This window comes from Mytilus edulis, chromosome 9 (assembly GCF_963676685.1).
Source record: "Mytilus edulis chromosome 9, xbMytEdul2.2, whole genome shotgun sequence".
Lineage (NCBI taxonomy): Eukaryota > Metazoa > Mollusca > Bivalvia > Mytilida > Mytilidae > Mytilus > Mytilus edulis.
Genome location: NC_092352.1, coordinates 68,359,124 through 68,366,361, shown reverse-complemented (window position 1 = coordinate 68,366,361; position 7,238 = coordinate 68,359,124). Strand labels below are relative to the sequence as shown.

General features: G+C 31.2%; 1 long non-coding RNA gene across 1 annotated transcript; it reads left to right on the top strand.

The window, feature by feature from the left end:
• The first annotated feature begins 344 nt into the window (after positions 1–344).
• Positions 345–3,262, top strand: LOC139488865 (uncharacterized). The gene is made up of 3 exons (XR_011656098.1): positions 345–619; positions 2,443–2,531; positions 2,974–3,262. It is a non-coding gene; the product is annotated as an uncharacterized lncRNA (long non-coding RNA).
• The last annotated feature ends 3,976 nt before the right edge of the window (positions 3,263–7,238 follow it).

The following is a 7,238-nucleotide window of genomic DNA, read 5'->3' as shown; positions in this document are numbered from 1 at the left end:
TCGATACCCAATATTCTTTTGTTTTTCTATGGAATAAATGTTCCTATACAAAAAAAAAATAATATTGGTATATTCAAAACTTCGATTTTTTTCCATAACGTAAATGATTTTTAATTTTAAGAACTAAACGAAAAAGATAATTGTAATATAAAATCTTACGATTCTTTCTTCAAACACGATTTGTTATCATATGCTAATTACCCATATCATATTTTAATGACCACATACTGTAGCCATCGTGATCATATAAACCTAATAAATTATAAACATCCGAATGTAAAATTTCGCACGATAGATAATGACAAACAAACGACGGAAATTACATAATAAATTCACAGCGTGTTCATTTGACTCTATCTTAATATATTTGGCAGTACATAGATAACCCGAATAATCCAGTCTTTATATTACGATCACTTCGATCACTTCATGAACCATTTCCTCGAGAAAATTAGTGGACAGGGGGCGCTGAATTATTCGAGTTAGTACATGGAGGAAAGGTCTGTTTCGAATGTTATTCAAAGATTAGGAGCGACGACGATTCAATGTCCGTTTGTGTATTGTATTTGTCGTGGTTGAAACGGCACCAGGAACATATCAGGATAGACAACAGAATTTTGTAAGTATTTATTTTATGTATTTATATATTAACATAGATATTATAAGCCTTTCATGCCTTCTGTTGACAAATTTTCATAACTATGCACTGTTTTAGTAGACCACAGATGTCTTTTTTGAACTAAAAGAACCTCCCTGAAAAAACACACCTCAGTCGAATCTTTCTGCTCAAATGAATGCCCGAATGGTCATCAAATTAATACTTGTTATTGGCAGGCATTTCCGAATAATTTTTTTAAAAATGTATTAATTCTGACTGCAAGGAATTTTAAATGGTATATAATATACATTGTATCTCGAGGGAAATGTACACACTTTAACAACAGTAAATGTTTCATAAATATTATATAAAATAGTAAAAGTGTAGCATATATATCATGTGTATTAACGATTAAACTCTGGAAGAAATATAGTCCAGCATGAATACAAATTAAAGGGTCCTTTCAGGAAAAAAAATTCTCAGAAAGGTATCTCTTTCTTCGGAGGTTTATATGAAACGTTGATGTCTGTTGTGCAGTGATTTGTTTTTTTTTTCGCCTATATGCGAGACATGGCATGGTAGGTATTGCAACCAAGCAACGGCGGCGACGATGGTGTACACTATTTGTTTGAATCATTATATTTTATAAGTTAGACAATCTAAATGCTTCATACCTTATGTTACGAAATTTCCGTCTGTCATATGTCATTGTCCCGACAACCTCATTTTCATGGTTCAGTAACTGCTTGATACATTTTGTTTTGTTAAATGAAAAACTTACTTATTATGAGTAATATGATAACTTTGTTTGGTATATGGGTTCCTAGCAACATTTACATGTTCGTCAGCTAGGTACATGTAGGGTTAACCTGACCTCGACCTTATTCCATGGATCAGTTATCAAAAATAAAGTAACTTAAGCAAGACCGTATCTAGATACTATACATGTAACTAGTAAGTCATCTATATTTGGTGTATGGATTATTGAAATGATTGTAAGGTGTACATATCCACCCGACAGGTTCCGTCTGACCTTGGCCTCAATTTCATGGTTCATTGACCAATGTATAGTGTTTGTGGTTTGGTCTATTTCTCAGATACTTTAAGCAGTAGGACCACTATATAGGGTGTATCATGTATGGAATCATTGTCAGCTGGAAATGTTCGTCTGACAGGTCTCAACTGACTTCAACTTCATTTTTATGGTTCATTGGACAATTTTTAGTTGTGTCATACATTTTAGTTGTGCATTGATAAAGTTAAGTATACCTGATAACTGTACTAAAGACTTTCAATATGATTTCAATGATAAGTAAGACAAAGGCGAGACATTTGCACTCATATTTTGGTAATAAAATGTGTAAAGTGTTGTCTAAAGTACATGTACCTAAATTTCAATATATTTTTGTATCAGAGTGCTGAACGCGCATCTTTAACGTTGGAGAATGTGTTGGGCACATTACTCACATTTTTACCTGAGGAAGCTGCTGTTCCTTTTGGAACATGTCTTACTTGTTTTCTGGTATGTTAAATGGGATAGGTAAAATTATTGTTAACACCAGTCCTGTGTTTTGTTCAAGACTTAATGAAACCTGATTTTAATTGTTATTTGTGTATTCAGTTCGCTGTCTCCTAGGCATGAACCACTCATCTGTTTTAAGACTCTATGATTGATTGATTGATTGATCATGACTGGCTGAATGTCCAATGGCAAATATTACATGCATATTCAGGAAGTTGGGAATGATACATGCCAATCCTGATAAAAATAAAGAAATATGCCTGAAGAAAAACAATAATAGAGTAAGTGTTCCTGCATTTTAAACTTCAAATATTTCTTGTAGAGTGAGAAAACTGTTATGAAACACCAGCAAAAAAGACTAGATTGTTATTCAGTCCTGACTTATTCAGTGTCTCTGAAGATGAAGGTTAGGTATGTAATAATGAGGTTTTAATTTGATTGATTGTTGACTTTTAAATTGTAAAAGTTTAATGAGTTACTGTAAGTTAATCCATTTATTGTATAAATTAAAATTCAATAATTACTGTTCAAGTGCATAGCATAGCCATCTTTATCTTGCTGTATCCAGAGGCAATAGATATAAGAAGATGTGGTATAGGTGCCAATGAGACAACTCTCCATCAAAGTCACAATTTATAAGAGTAAATCATTAAAGGTCAAAGTACGGACTTCAACACAGAGGAAGACTATTATTTATTACAAGAAAGAGAGTAAATAATATTATATTAGCAAAATGGACATCATAAGTAAGATTAAAAGAAACACAGACAATTTCTTTATCAAAGATTATAAATTTTGGTATGGTTACTAAAAATATTTGAAATTGTTTTGAATTTGTCGTTATTTCTTTCAGATCAGGCCTATCCAGAAGCAAGAAAAAATACAATTTTTAGCACGTGCATCTACAGAGAGAGAGACATGTTTTAAAAAACAGATATATTTTCAATTTAAGAAAAACCTGTTGAACTTTTACTATTTCTTATCTGTTTATTTTACATTTATATATTGATATTTTTTTTTTAAATTGCTGCACAGTATTTCTATTCAGTCCCACATAACAAAATCAGCTGAAGAAATTGATGTTTTCATATTTCAAGGGAGTGTCCTTTTGCATTGTTGATAGCAGATATATGCATTGTCTTAAGTTGGGTTTATAAACAGTCACATCGCAACTTCAAATAAAATACATTTTTATGAATCTTACTTGTAAATAGACATGAAAGATAGAAAATTATATAGGAACACATTTTTTTCTGACCTAAATGTATTTTCAAGGTAAAATTATGTGAACATATCAAATATTATTAAAAACACCGCTGGTTTAAAATAAAATTATTCTATGTAGCCTAAACAAATCATACAGATCAGTGTATTTTTTCCTAAACAAATTTTATATATTTTTATAACCAGAATAAATTTATTCTGTGTCTCAACCTTAACATAATTACTGTACTATCAAAATAAATTTATTTTATATATCATAATACTTTTAATCCACATTGAATGTAGAATAAGTTTATTCTGTGTCTCCACCTTAATATAATAACTGTACTTTCAGAATAAATTTATTTTATATATTATTATACAAGACAAAAATCACATTGAACATAGAATAATTTTATTCTGTGTCTCAACCTCACCATACAGATTACTTTACTTTCAAAATAAATTTATTTTATATATTATTATAATCATAAATCACATTAAATGTAGAATAAATGTATTCTATGATTTTCTAGAACTAAATTAAATAATAGATATTAAGGCTCTATATAATAAATTTATTTTATAAATGATCATTTACATAAAGCACCATGCATTTAAAATAAATTTATTCTATGTTGCATACTTTACAGAGAGTTGACTAAAAATGGACAGCTAAGTGTAGAATTCAGTATAAATTTATTTTGAAATGTAACAAATAAAGTCTAATATTACAGAATTGACTATGTTTTTCATGATTTTTTCTCAAAAACATGGGTTATAGAATAAATTTATTACGTTCTGGTCCAAATTTAGCCTCTAATTGCACTTGTCAGAAATTAGAGTGAAAAAAGAGGAAAATTGGTTTTTTCCTTTTTTATTCTGCTCTCAGTTTTATGAACAAAACAATTGACGAAAAAAAATCTAATTTATCTCAATTAGTAATTGTGTGTGAAAGTGTTTTAAAAAAAGAGCAGAAAGACACTAAAGGGAAATTCAAACTTAGAAGTCGAAAATAATTAAGCTGACATTGCCATGGTAACGAAAAAAAAACAACAGAAAACAATAGTACACAAAGAATAAGATAATATTTATTTGGACGGGAATCACTTTTTTTGTCGTTTTTTGAGACATTTTGTGAGGACAATCAAACAGAGCATATTGGTCCTGATTGGAAAATTAATTTCTGAAAAAGGTTCTTTGTACAAAGTGCAAGGACAATTTGAAATATGAAATATGGTATCATGGTTTGAGTCTGCACAATGCGATTTACTTGAATAAATACACCTGTTTCATGCGTACTTAATGATCATCAAAAGGCTGATATGCAAAATGGACAGGACCATCAACTCCTGAGATAATCTTAATAGAATATACAAAACATTTTGGCTTTTCTTTCTGAAAAATCTTGCAATCGTTAGTAAGAAATCAAATGTACGTTGACTTTTACAAACTAGAACACAGTCACGCAGACTTAATTTAAAATGTGTAAATTTTAACGTTGCACACATAAAAATTCGTGGGTAAATTATTCAAGCGAAAATCACGAAAATTAGAACATTGTACCACACGGATAGTAATGAATTTATATATTATTTTTTTACAGATGTATGGGTTTGGGGAACTGCTGTTGCTGTGGGTATAGCTGTAGTCGTAATATCAACATCAGTTATAGGATATTTTGTGCGAAGACACCTCCTACAACATAAACTAACTAACGATGTCGACAAGGAAACGCTCAACTAAATATGTTTAATTCATATGAATAATCATTGTGGCTTGTACAGAACATCCTTTTTACATGACCTATTCATAGATTAGCTTAAAAAAACTTTAGCTGCATGAGTGAAGTTATTTTCTCTACTGCAATCTTTGATTCTTCGCCATGATAATCTAGAAATCGGAGTTCTTTTTTTTGACTTGCAACAATTATAGAAAGTGATATCAATACAATCCTAATCTCTAGTTGAAAATAATGCCTATCTTTTGAATTAAAGTTGTATAGTTCCTACATGTTTTGTATTGTTCTCTGCGTTTTCAACCCATATGCAATTAAAAAATTTAATGAAGAAAACGACTTACTAATGTATTTCTTCTCTTAGGTGTGTAAGGAAATGGAGGGTTGGTGTATTCTATATCAATGAGACAACAATTTAACAATACGAATAACCAAAAGACATCTAGCATTTTTATGTAATTCATAAGTCAATATATACATGTACCCTGACTATTGTTGTAAACTAGACTAAGTCATCGTGTACGACAGGAACACAGCTTACTTGAATCTGAATTATAAGTCTGTCATCGTAGAGATTATCTAAGTTTACAACTATCTTTTTCAGAGGATATATTATTAAGTAAACTCCCTCTCATTCTGAACATAATGAAATATTTGCCACTGGACGTTAAGTAATCAACAATCATATCATTATCTCGTATTTTTTGTATTAATTTGTACTAGTAAAAAAGAACAATGTCAAAAAGATGAACAACATTTTGTATCCGTCAAACAATCTTGAGTATGAAAGTTTTGGTTTCTATGTATACAAAAGTCTTTAGGACTAAAGCTAGAGGACCCTTGAAAAGTTACTTGGTTTTCTACTTCATAAGTTTAAAGCATTTATAAAAATTATGAATATAGTCTCAATTTTTGGAACCGCATCGACCGTGAAAGCGTGCTCGCGTCAAATGCGGGTGTCGTGGATTCGTTTCCGAACCAGTTCCTTTTAAATACGTGATAACTTGTTTCTCCCCTAACACGCATCATATAGGAGTCAGCTCAAATATAGCTTGTCTCTGAGTCAGAATTATGTGTTCGAGTAAGATAACATGTCATTCTGCGAACTGTATCTTAATATGATCTCGCACATTGAAAATCCAGCTCAGCGTTTGGGTCTAGTCGTAGTACCACCAAATCATGGTACGTCACATTCGGTAGCATGCGAAAATAGGTCGAAAAAAATATTCCCTTGAATTTGACAGTTGTAGGTAATTAATCCTACATTTTATTGCAGTAAAATATTTCTGTGTCATAAACGTATGTCTTAGGTATTTCAAAGCACCATTAATTTTTTATTAGGGTTTTCTATAAAATATTTTGTAAACTTGAGGTTACATGGTTACTAATAGAATCTTGTACACAGGTTAAATAAGGGGAGACATTTGATTGGTTAACTTTCAGTGATGGTTATTGTCTAATATGCAATGAAATGTTATGTGATTTTTTTTCTAAAGTACTGGACTGGGTAAAACTTCACTCATGCCAAGTATTTCTTTATTTAAAACAAAGATAAATTCTGCACAATTTTTTGAAAAGTGCAAATTTAACAAAGACTAATAGGGGGAAATAAATGGTGGTTTTACACCTCTAGTATAAAGAAGGTTTATGCATATCACATTGAAATATGTTCTCGTGTAGATAATTATACTTAATATATATGCTACTGGATGTAGAACACCAATTTGTCGTCATCAACATAATGAGGCTCCCACAGGGTACCCCCTCAGGTCACAAGGTCGTTTTTAAATTCGTCGAGAGGTCGTTTTTAAGGGAAATGTACAGGTCGCAGGTCGTTTTTTTACAACATAAGAGGACGGAAGTCGGTCGGAGGTCGTTTTTTTCCAAATTTAACAGGTCGCAGTTCGTTTTTAGAAGGCCCTCAGGTCGGAAATCGACTCTAAAAAGCCCAGAGGTCGCAGGTCGTTTTTTACCTTGCGGGAGCCTCACATAAGGGTTTGCTTTGTGGTTTTACTGACTGCATACATTGACTGTTAAAGCATTTGTTTGTCCAATAGATAGTGACATAGTCTTTTAACCCTGCCTTATATTCCAAATATACAGTTATTGCATGATTATTGTTATAACTGGTGTTGTCTTTTTACTGGCTTTGTCAATACTATTAACGGTAACTATTT